Source organism: Equus przewalskii, chromosome 5 (assembly GCF_037783145.1).
Source record: "Equus przewalskii isolate Varuska chromosome 5, EquPr2, whole genome shotgun sequence".
Taxonomy (NCBI): Eukaryota; Metazoa; Chordata; class Mammalia; order Perissodactyla; family Equidae; genus Equus; species Equus przewalskii.
Genome location: NC_091835.1, coordinates 9,965,063 through 9,977,700, shown reverse-complemented (window position 1 = coordinate 9,977,700; position 12,638 = coordinate 9,965,063). Strand labels below are relative to the sequence as shown.

At 35.8% G+C, this 12,638-nt stretch overlaps 1 long non-coding RNA gene across 2 annotated transcripts; it reads right to left on the bottom strand.

The window, feature by feature from the left end:
- Window positions 1-567: 567 nt before the first annotated feature.
- LOC139083672 (uncharacterized) lies at window positions 568-10,998 on the bottom strand. 2 transcript variants are annotated; one of them, XR_011540582.1, is made up of 4 exons: window positions 10,884-10,998; window positions 7,006-7,053; window positions 2,579-2,681; window positions 568-823 (listed from the first exon to the last, which is right to left on the bottom strand). It is a non-coding gene; the product is annotated as an uncharacterized lncRNA (long non-coding RNA). The 2 variants fall into 2 exon arrangements; XR_011540581.1 differs by lacking the exon at window positions 568-823 and having other exon boundaries at window positions 2,468-2,681.
- Between the last annotated feature and the right edge of the window lie 1,640 nt (window positions 10,999-12,638).

Genomic DNA, 12,638 nt, shown 5'->3' with positions numbered 1-12,638 from the left:
GGCTTTTAGCATTTGCTGATTGCCATGGTGGTAACACTCCCAACATGCATGATTTCAAGCTATGGACAGCTCCAAAATTTCTGAGTATATATTGATTGGCCCACAAAATTCCTGACTCTATCGATTGTCTCTCATAGCTAGCAGGAGCTGGTTCTAGCACACCTTAGAGAGTAGGTACTTTTATTTTCCCCTTTTGGGACGACCAATTCATCCCGATTTGCCTGAGACTTTTCTGGTCTTAGGATTGAAAGATCTGCATGTAGGGACCCCCTCAGTGTCAGGCAAACTGAGATTGTTGGTCATCCTACCCTTTGTGCATACAAGAAAACTGAGTCTTGGAGAATTTAGGAAATTTGTCTGAGATTACAGAGGTGGTAAGCGGAAGAATTGCTTTCAGGACCCAGGAGTTCAATTCCACAGAGCCGGTGGCCCTCACTGCAGCCGAGGTCAGGCCTTCCGTTCTCCAGCAGAGAAGATTAGCCACTAGTGAAAACCAATCATAAAAGAGAAGATGCACACACGCTCACAAATACACATATTTCATAGAAACTGTAGAAACTCAAGTACTCCGTGGCAGAATTAAGGTGTATTTTATATATACGAAAGAACGGACAACAGGCTGGTTATTTTGAGTAACTCAAAGATTGAGCTCAGTCTTAATATATTGAGATCTCCCAAAAGGAATTGTCCACAGTCTTCTAGAATCTGCACAAACGTAATTTATATGGATCTTCTGCATTGCGCCATGGCCATAGATGAACCCAGGCTCCTCTTCTCAGCACACAGCCACAGCAGGATGATCAATGCTACATCTTTTAATAACCTAGGAAATTTAATATGAGAAAATTTGCCTCTTCTTAATGATGCACTGTTGAATACAAGCTTCATTAACTATAACACAATCCTTCAATTTAGGAAATCATTTCAATGATTATTCCTAATGAGTATCAAGATATTTATATAAAAAGTAGAGCTTTTTCCCTCCTAAATTGAAGCTCATAGTCTAGTGTATCTTTTAATGAGAATATCCTTCAAGAACAAGTCTCATGAATAATGACGTTAATGTTCCATTATTTCTTAAGTAAAAAAAAAGTTTTGTTTGGAAACTTCAAATTTTGTTTTTCCATTTCTGACATAGGTTTTAATAAGTGTCATTTGTAAAAGGTCAAATGATTTGTTTAGATTATAGTGAACATCACTTTTAACCTAATAGACACCTTTTAACAGGTACAATAAATTTATCTACTGCATAGAGATGAGTTATTCTGATTGTGCAAAATGCCACGCTAGCCTGAAAGCATTAAAAGAGTGCAAAGTGACATTAATTCACAAGAAGCAATGTTCCAGAAGACTTGATTCCATAAAAATATATACATATGAAAAATAGTGATTCTCAACACCCATGAGCTATCTTAATTATCTTAAAAGCTTTCAAGAAACTCTTCCAAAATACTCTTTCTTTTAAGAGAAAAACAAATCTAATACACACTTCACCCCATTAACTTTGGAAAATAAGTATATGTCAAATAAGGCTTTTGTGTGTGTGTGAAGGATAGGAAGTGAAGGAAATGGATATATTTAAGTTGGGGGTCACAAAATGGTCGCCAGAAATAGATTTAAATTTTATTTCACAGTGGACTTTATGTCCCTGAGGTATATTTCACTCTAAAATTGCATGAGTCTAATAGTGCAAAGGGGATTTAGACAAAATCTTATAGAATGTTGGATTTCACCCTTGGGAAAAAAATGTCATCTGACCCAAGTGGGTAGCAAAGAATGAATGTGAGGGACATGAGGGCGAGGAAAACTGGGAAGAACAAAGGGTCTCTCCTGTATAAATGAACAATTTTATGTTTTGCATTAAAAGGCTTCCGCTATTTTCATCTGTTTGTTTTGTCTGAGGCCCCAGAATGTAAATTGGTATCACTCAACTTACACATCTGATTTCAGAAAGCATGGATTGGAAAGAACAAGATACCATCATCTTAAAATGAAACCTAACAGTTCTGTTTCTGGGATGGTTCAGGATTGGTTTTACATGTGTGATACGAACAGTTAGATGTTCTAAAATCAGAGATTATGATCTGAGTTCTGATTTGGGATTTAAGGTCATGGTACCTCCAAGTTTCCTGCAAATTTTTTCTGGGAAAATTATTGAAATCTCTTATCAATTTCTCAAAGCAGTAAGATAGGCAGCAAAATTTAAGAATCTTGGGTAGAATCTCTGGCATATGATTGCATCATATAATTCAATATTTATGTGTCCTTATTATACACTTGATTACTTAGAAGATGTACAATGAAGTTATAATAAACCCTAGTCACATTTTTTACTACATTTTAAGCTTATGCTAAAAATCTCACAAATTAAAGCAGATGGAATGTCTAAACATGAAAAATTTCAAAAAAATTATTTAAAGATACGCGTCATACATTTTAATGATATTCTCAAACTGCACCAGTAACATGTTCTCAGAGACACACATACTAAGTTTTATTTTTATTGGTGGTAGAACTGGCCTTTGGTCAGAGGCAATCATCTGTATAACATGATTTTAGGGAAGTAATTAAGATAAACCTGAGTCCACAAATGCCCTATTACATTGCTGGACTGGAAATTCTACCACTACAGATCCATTCTTCTGTCTCATCTTCCTTTGCTTCAGCTAAACTGTAAATCTCTGTAAAGAAACAGAAAAAAATCATTGCCTAGCCCCCATCAGTCATCTACCAGAACCATGAACTGGATCATGGGAGCCTCCTGTGACCTCCCATGCTTTGAAAGGGAAGAGGAAAGGGACTCTTGATCACAAGGAAGAGAAATAAAATCTCCACTCAAAAAAGAAAATAATTATGAAATGGAAGCCAGGAATGCTAAAGACGGGTCTCACTCATATGTCATTCATCAGTATGTCATTCATAATTAACAGAAAAATGCATCAAAAATAAGAGCTCAAAAGATCTTTAAATATACACTATGTAGTTAAATAATTTAAAGTCTATCATCATGGTCTTTTCTAGTAATTGTACTTCCTTCAAAAGTACAAAAAATAAAATAATAATGAAAATAATTTTTAGCTATTATCTCAAATTTTTAATGAATGAGTCCAACTTGAGGTATTACTGTATTTTCCTATTTTTTATTCTCTTCTTAATGTTTAATATTACAATGCTCTGTTTTTGGATTAATATGACAGGTTAAGCTAAAGTGGAATCCATCTCGAATCCTCTTTTTCCAACTCTCCTACTTTTCACCTCTTGCTTCCAAGAATAGAAGCTTTCTTAAGCCATAGCCTTTTAAAAACTATAAAGCCATGCTAACCAAAAGGGAACTTTTCCAGATGCCAGACACAGGGAAGTAACTAAAGCATCAGGGTCAGAAAAAGAAGCTAAAGCCGAAATGTTTGTGGTGATAGAAACGCTAGCTAGAGACCTTATGGATGAGATGCTGATTCTGGTATAGGAAGCAGAATCCAGGTGCCAGGCTCTGAGCACACAGGAAGAGGAGACTGAGATTCCCGCAAGACGTTGGAAAGCACAGGAAGCAATAAAGAAGAGAAAGGACACCTGAGACAGAAGACATGATAGGGAAATTTGAACTCTTATAAATTCAAACCATAGAAGAATCTGAAAGAGATTTAAAATTATTTTCATTTAAAAGGTTAAAAGCAAGAAAGGGAGAACTATAACTGATACATAAAGAAGAGAACAGTGTATACAAAGGACAGGGAGATTTTTTAAAATAACCAAATAGAGATTCTGAAAATCAAAATATATTCAGTCAAATAAAAACGTAAGAGAATAAACTAGACACAACTGAAAAAAGCATTGTGAATTGAAAATCAGAAATGAGAAAATTACTTGGGATATAACTGAAGAAAAAAGGCAAGGAGAGTCATGTCGGCAGAAAGGTGAAAAAAAAGCACAAAATGTGTCAGGGGAGAAAAACATGAGTCTCAAGCCGAATGACCCGAAAATAAAACTACAACTCAAAATATAATAGTAAAATGTTAGAAAAGAAAGACAAAGAAAAGATGCTTAAAACATTTAAAGAGAAAAGACAGAATTAATGACAAAAACACTGCAGTTTGACAGCCTTCTTGTAAGCAGCAGGAGATGCTGAAAAACAGTAGAATGGCATCTTTAAAATGCTGAGGGAATACAAGTATCAACCTAGAAATCTATATGCAGATACAGCATTAATCAAGACAAGAGAAAATAAAAAGATTTTGAGATCCACAAAGATTAACAAAAGTTACTACTGACGGACTGACATAATAAGATAGACTAAAATATAAATGTCAGGAAAAAATTAAACCCAGAAGAAAGAAATGGGATGTAAGAAGTAAGAGATCTACTAAGGCTTACAAATTTTTCTACACATAGACGCACCTTGTTAAAACAACTAAAATTCAGTAAGAAGAAAATTAAGCTCAGAAGAAAGAAAGAGGATGTATTAAATAATAGTGAGTAAAGAAATAGATTACCATGTAAAGTAAACTCAATAAATATTGATGGTAAAAATTGTAATAATAATAATAATGACAAAAATAGTCACTGTGAGATTTAATAATAAGGTGAAACTAAAATATAAGCTAGTAATAAATGAAAGAGGGAAGGAAAATTTGGAGAAAAATTTTCCAGGGTTCTTGATTTCTTTGGAAGAAGCATAGAAACATAAATTAACTTTAGAGTATGCTAAATATATATATTAAAATTTGTGTGCCCTTCCTCTTCCTCTTTTTAGTTCCCTTCCCTTGCTTTGTTGAACAATATAAGCTTAAAACCATTAGATGAAATAGATCAAGGTATGTGACTGTGCTGGAGTCAAGACAACAACAGTGACTTAGAGTGGAGTGCAAAGAGGGTAATGAGAACACTCATGGAAGATGGCTGTCTGGCAAAGGTAGGATAAGGAGGGATGGCCATGCAGGAGGTGGCCTGGTGTGAGGTGTTGAAGTACAAGCAGGATTAGGAGGGTGTCCACATGGAATTAGGTGGTGAGAGATGATGTGGCAGTGGGTGTTGCTACCTGAGCAAGGCGTCAGAGCTCAAGTGTGATGAGGAGGATGTCAATGCAGGGGAGATAGTCAACCTGAGAACTAGAGCCTAAGTGGATTGAGAGAGTGTCTGAAGATATGAGTAGCCTAACATGGAGTGTTGAACCCAAGTAAGTATGAAGGGCCTCCACATGGGAAGGGCATCACAGGATGGGATCATGAACCCAAACTGGCTGAGAAGGGTGTCCATGCAAAGGGATGGCTCCAAGTGAGGTTTCAGAACCTGGGCAGGATGAGGAAGGTACCTTCCCAATGGGGTATCCAGCATCAGGAGTTGGAGCCTCATCAGAGTGAAATGAGTGCACCCACATGGTGGGGCTGGGGGTGGTCTGACACTGGATGTCAGAGCCTGGAAAGAGGGAGGAGGGTTTCTGCTCAGTAGACAGCACAGCAGCAGTGAAGTGAGACAGGTTACAAACAAAGGGACTGATTCAATAAGTAAATATATTAAGGATAATAGAAGACAGCTTTCTCACTGTTGGAGAAAGGAGTTGCAAATACAGAAAAAGAGAAAGCTAGAATGAACCTTGTACTGCTGGACTGGAGTTAGAAGTATTGGCTTGAACACATAGTTTTCAACTTATAGAGATAAATATAAATTATTTTGTCTATGTATATATATGTATATATTATATATATGTACATATACCATATTGTGTGTGTATACGTGATATATATATGTGCACAAATATACACTATATATATATACTATAGTTCTGCCTAAAGGTAGTAACACTCTAATAGCAATGAGCACTCCCGGTACCCTGATTTTGGCTTCTGAATACCACAGTCCATGAATAGAACCAGGAATCCTCAGAGAAATATCTCATCCCAGAAATCAAAGATCTGCCCAAAGAATGATGGGGACATGTCAAAAAGACATGGGAACCTGTTTGAAGGGAGTCTCACTTACCATAAATCTGAAGCAATTTAAGTAACAAAATAATGATAGTTGCACAGCAATTTATAAGTGTAGTATAGAAAAGAAAATAGTATAGATAGTACAAATTACAAAAAAAAAAATCAATAAGCATCAGAGAAGCCAAAGTGATTCTTAAAAAAAGAAAAATCCCTTACAATATAGACAAGGTCTAGGAAAACCAACCTAAGAAAGAAGGGAGAAGGGAGAGAGAAGCAATATCAATATGATAAAAAGCGCATAATTTCAAATATAGTAGACATTTAAAGACTCAAGATAATTCTATGAAAAAAGTCAATAAATGTGCAAACTTAGATAAATGTACAATTCTATGAATATCATAATTAGCTATAATTTGTTGTACAATATATTAGTTGGTAACACAAATAATAACACTAGAAGAATTGAATTATAGTAAATTGCTACCTCCCAGGCAGTGCATAATTTTTCTACTCACATACACTACAAAAGAACACCAGCTTCGGACTGGTTTATTGTCAAGTCTGACTCAACTTTCCAGGGACACATAATTTCTCTCTTACTTGAAGTGACTTAGAGAAGAGAAAAAGAGAGATCCATCCTTTCCAAAGTATGAGTCTACTATATGTTTGATGCCTAAATTCTGGTACAAATTGTACAAAAATAAAAGTATAAACTAATTTCACTATGAACATAGATGCAAAAATCTAAATAAAATATTAGGGAACCAAATCCAACGGTTTGTAAAAGAATAATGTGTTATGATCAAGTAGGAACTATCCAAAAAATACAAAAATAGCATGCCATGGTAGCATGTTAATGCAATTCAGCACATGAACAGATTAGGAAGTGGAAAACATATGCCGTCATCTCAACAGTGGCAAGAAAAGCAGTTCTCCAGTTCGATACTCATTCCTGATAAAGCCCTTAGCAAGTTATTAACAGGAAGACACTTCCTTTCCCTAGCAAATTTTATCTCAACCAAACGGTGCTTAGTGGTAGAAGTTGAGAAGTGGTTCTTATAAAGTCAGGCGTAGATGGAGATACCTGGTATCACCTCTCCGAGTCAACATTTTCCTGGCAGTCCTTGCTGAGCTAAGAAGAAGGAAAAAGAAATGAGCATAAGAATCTTTATAGGCAAAGAGATAATTGTCTATAAACAAAATACAAAAGAAACTAAAACAAAGGATTAAAATTTAATAAGATTGTTCATCAGGGTTGCTGGAATTAATATGAGCATAGAAAAACTAATATCATAGCAATCATTTAAAAGATTTTTACAAAGATACAATTAAATAATATCAACAAAAACTATAAGCTACCTAGGAATAAATCAAACAAAAGATGAGCAAGAACAGAGAAATGTATCAAATATAATTGAAAGTCCCCAAAGAATCCTGTATTAAACAAGGAGGTATACCATATTTGTGGCTAGAGATATTTCATGTCATAAGATGTCAATTAGCCTATATATTTACGAATTCCATAAAAATATCAAACATGCTTTTTGAGGGAAAGGCAAACTATTATTGGAATCCATATTAAAGAATAAAAGTCTATTGAAAAGAGTGAACAAGGGTGTGGGGTTTACTCTAGCAGAGAGCCAGAATTGTTATAAAATAATAGTAATTAAAGCAACATGGTATTGACAACACAGGACAAGATAAAGACCCGATGCAACACAATTGACGCCCACGGAAAGATTAAACATGTATGGGAATTTATGTATGATAAACAGCATTACACATTAGTAAAGGATGGTATTTGGCCAACTAGTTTTCTTTATGGAAAAAAAATAAAATTAAATTTCTCCTTCTATTATATCCTCAAATTGATTCCAGGGGATTATAGGCCAAAATTTTTTAAAAAATAACTTCACTGTCATTAGAGACCTATTTAATATAATTTATTTATAAACTCTTTTTTTGGGGGGGGGAGAAGATCAGCCCTGAGCTAACATCTGCCAATCCTCCTCTTCTTGCTGAGGAAGACTGGCCCTGAGCTAACATCTGTGCCCATCTTCCTCTACTTTATATGTGGGATGCCTACCACAGCATGGCTTGACAAGCAGTGCCATGTCTGCACCCGGGATCAGAACCAGTGAACCCGGGGCCACCGAAGCGAAATGTGCACACTTAACCACTGCGCCACCAGACTGGCCCCTTTATAAACTCTTATAGAAGAGTATTTCTTAGCTAAAAGCTTAACTCAGAAAAATAAATAAATAAGACTACATTAAAATGTAAACATCCTTCCCGTAAAAGGTACAATGAACAAAGTTGAACAAGCAAAAAACTGAAAGACAATATTTCCAATGAGTAAATAATAAAGCATTAGTACTCAAAATTGAAAATAATCCTATACATCTGTAAGAAAAATATAAGCAATGATGTCGGAAAATGGACAAGGGACTTATATAAGCAATTTACAGAAAAGGTAGTTCAATGGCAAATAATCCACAGAAAACAACATCATCTCGCAAGGCATCAGAAAAATGAAAACCCATGCATTTGGGGGGAGATTTTTATTTCTTAACTATTAGTTTGTCAGAATACATTTTTAAGTATAAAAATATTAAAAGTTAATAAATACTTGGAGGAGCAGCCTGCCGCTGAGTCAATTGTTTCTCCCACTTTGGAAAACAATGGCAGTAAGCAGTAAGTTAAAAATCTGTTTGGTCTAGGACCCACAACTGCACTTCCGGATGTTTATTCCAGAGAGATTCTTACAAATGCATCAGGAGACTTGTCAAGAATGTCCCTGAAGCCTTGCTTGTAATGGCTATAAAAATGGAAACAACATAGCCATGAGTAATAATATATATGCATATATATAAACGAATATAAGAGAATACCACATGATGGTTAAAATGAACAAGCTAGAGGTACGTTTCCATATACAGATCTCAAAAGCATCATGCTTAGTGAAAGAAAGCATGAGGCAGACTGTTGAATATAGTATAATATCATTTACATAAAACAAACACAGAATTACACAGACAGGTACACACACAATATTGCACTGGAAATATACACAAGCATTTGATACTGGTAGTTTCTGGGGAAGGAAAAAGTGAAAAGATTTGGGGATGAGGCTTAATGGTGTCTTTTTTTTCTTTAATGTTATAGTTCCTCAAAAATATATATCATAAGCAATAACGGCCATATTTTATAATTTTTAACATTAGTTACTGGCTACATGAGAATTTTAATACTATTCTCATATTTTTTGGTACTTGATCATGTTTACTAAATCAGAAAATGCATAAATGTCATTTCCTCCTTCCATTCCCTCACGTAAGTTTTAAAATGATGCATATGCATGAAGAATCATGGTTAGCTTAGCGATATATTTCTTACAGAGATCCTTTAGTAATTCACAACTAAACTGCCTGTTTTTGAAAACATGGTATGAAATCGATAAAAGGCAGTTATCCAGAGACTATATGAAGTAGTTGAGAAATTAGTATTCCAAGAAAATGTCCCTGGTGAAAAGAAATCAATGTGAATCTTCAGTCTGTAACACCTTCAAATGATGTAAATATTGTCTTTTATAATGAAAGTCTCAAATAAAAGTTATAAATTACCAATATCAGGAAGGAGAGATGTAGTCTAGAAAATGTCATTGGAAATAGTTACAAGGTTAAATAACAAAGCAAATTTTGCTGATTCATAGATCATTATTTTTTCTTTTTTGATTATAAGACATTGAAAGTTGTGGAGCAAATGGAAAAATTTGCTTTGGAGAGAATGCATATCATTTTCTCATTGCTTTAATCTGATCTGTACGTGGTCAGTTCCAGTTGCTAAGCTTGGCACTGGTAGTTTAGTTCCTTTTTAAGCCAAGAAAAACAGACGGAGGATAGCTAAATTGACAAAAAATAATTTACTATGGTACGTTCACAAAATTTCACACTTTCCAAGGGTTATAATAGCTCTATTGTTCATTGGAAAAAATTTAGATGGACCTAGGGCGGAGAGAAAAAAGACTTTGCTTGCAGCCAGGCTCTGGAAATATATTTATATCAAAATCAGAAGAGAAGATGCTCCTGAAGAAATATGTTCACACAGCTGGTGGGCACAATGAATTCTCATGTTGGCGTTTCTGATTGCTTGGTAATTTCAAATACCAATAGGATTAGAAATAGTTTAAAGGTTTGAGATTCTTGGTCCTGGCAAATTTGGTGGTGAGAGAGCTTTTTTTAATAAAAAAGGAGAGGAACAATAAGTTATCAGGGAGCAAGAACAAAGGGCACCTGTAAGCGGTATTAATTTGCCGTGTTGGGCTATGAAAGTATCTGTATGTCTCCATGTCCGAATATCTTGGGAAAAAGATGTGTTCTACTTAAATTACTCCAGCACAGTCTGCTGAGAAATCGTTAGCAGTGGGCCCTCCCAAGAACTAATCCAGTCTTTAAGGGGCCATCTTATGTGGTGTTCTCTCTTTCAGGCACTGGTAATTTTACAACATTTCAATGGAGATTGCCAGAGTCGGGGCCAATGGAATATTTGCTAGAAGTACTGGGAAAAGCACAGTAATTAAGGCCACATAGCAGTTAACCTCAATTAAAGGGAACCTCCAGGACAAAGTTGGTTTTCTGATTTGCAGCACTCAATTCCTCCTACCCTTTACGAGAGTGTTCGTCACATTCGAATCGCCTGTGTCACTGGCAGCAAACTTCATGCAGCTCAGGATTTGTTTCTGAACCTTCCTGTCACTAATGGGTTATATAAACCTTTCTGTGTACTTCATTCCAGGCTCTAAAAATCTCCATCTGGAAACAAAACTTAATTTTGGTTATTTTATTTCAGTTTTTAAAATTATCATATTCTAGTCTCTAGGCTACATATATTTTCAACTCTCCAAATTACTTGCTGGAGAATTTCAGGAAAAGGAGAAACAAAGAAACGTTCATGTTTCCATACCATGGCTGACAAAGGTTCCACAAAGAAAGAAAATCATCACTTATAAAGTGCTATTAAACCTGAATGCTCCAGTCAAAAGCAAGATGGCTCTACACTATGACATCACACAGGGCAAGGTAGAAGTCCCTACACAGGTGGATATTCCAGCAATGTAGCCTTTGGAATTCCAAGTTCCAGAATGCTCCATCCTCTTATTCACCCTAGGTGTTGCCATAGTGCATTGGAGCAGTTGGTGGTGGTTGTTAGAGGCAATGACTACACAATGGGACTAACAGTCAATAGCTCGCATTAACAAGAGGATTGCCACTTGGGTTATCCAATTATCTCGTTGCTTCAACTCAAAGAACTGGACCAAATATAGCGCCTAGTGATTTTCCATTCTAATGATAAAATCAGGCTAGTCTGACACTGATTTGGGATGGGTTCATGCTGTGCAGACTTATTTGCCCCTCAACTGCCATCAAAGGGGCTTAGCCATCTCTATTTTACAGCCTTTTCCCTGTGCTCACCCCAACCCCAATCAACAAGTTTTATTTTAACCCATTTATCTGTAGAGAGAGAGGGTGGTTTTCTCTCAGATGCTAATGAACAATTCATTCTGGCGAGAAAGACCAACACAAACAACCCTTAGGTGAAGTTCCCACTTCCTAATGAACAGCGCCCTTGGGCTCCAGGCTGCAGAGCCAAATAAATGATTCCACAAGCCCAAAAGCTCATTATTGGCCTGAAATAGGCCCAGCCTCAGGCATCTGTGACCATATTCAGATCATTAATAATCTTCTGTTGCTTATTGCTTTCTCCTTTTTCTATTTAACAAGCCAACAAGGCACTGGTTTCCATCCTCCCCCACAGCTGTAAGCCCATTTCTTATTCCAGAATTACCATTTCCCTCTTCTCTGCCTTGTGCTTCCTATTTTTTTAATGTATACAAAATTAAGACTTTCTCTCTGGTCGATGACCCTACTTTCGAGGTTCACTAGTGGACATGTCCACAGCTGGGGACTAATGCTTTTTATTGTCTCCCAAAGCCCACCACAGAGGGTCACAACCTTGTCTGGAATTTCCTCCTTTCATGTCCAAGCACCCACAAACCTGACAGGAGTTTAACAAGGAAACACAGAGCTGAGTCGAAATTGTTTCAGAGAACCAGGAGGGGTTCACTGAAAATACTTCCCATCTCCAGCTCACACATATGTTACGGAACAAGTTCCCTGGAGAATAGCATGGACTCCATAGCTTGGACATGTCTTTTAAATTAGCAAATCACTCCACTTGTAAAATATTTTATTTTTCTGTTGTAACAAATATGGAAGCTTTCAGAACTCGTCTTTATTTTTATCATTTGGCACTGATGAAATAATCTTTTATTTTAAGCAAGATAGTAATTCATATTATTCTACCTATTAATTTTTTTTACATCCACAGACATCATGATAAACAATTCTGCATTTTCACTTGCCAAAAATTCTTGTTTCTGGAATTGTGATTACTGAAAGATGCTCCATGCTTAAGCTTTCTCATTGAAGTATTGCTTTCTCAAAATTTGCTCTAGATGTCATGATGTTGAACTAAACATCTGTTCAATAGCCAAGTTTAAGTTTTATTTAGAATATTTTGTTTTGGTAAGGAAAAGGGAGCCTTTGATAAAATTATTTCCAAGTAATATTTGGAAATGAAAAGCCTACAGAGGCGATTACTAGAGAAGAAAGCAAAGATTCAGTGCTACCATTTTGTCATCTAGCCTAGGTTAGACGA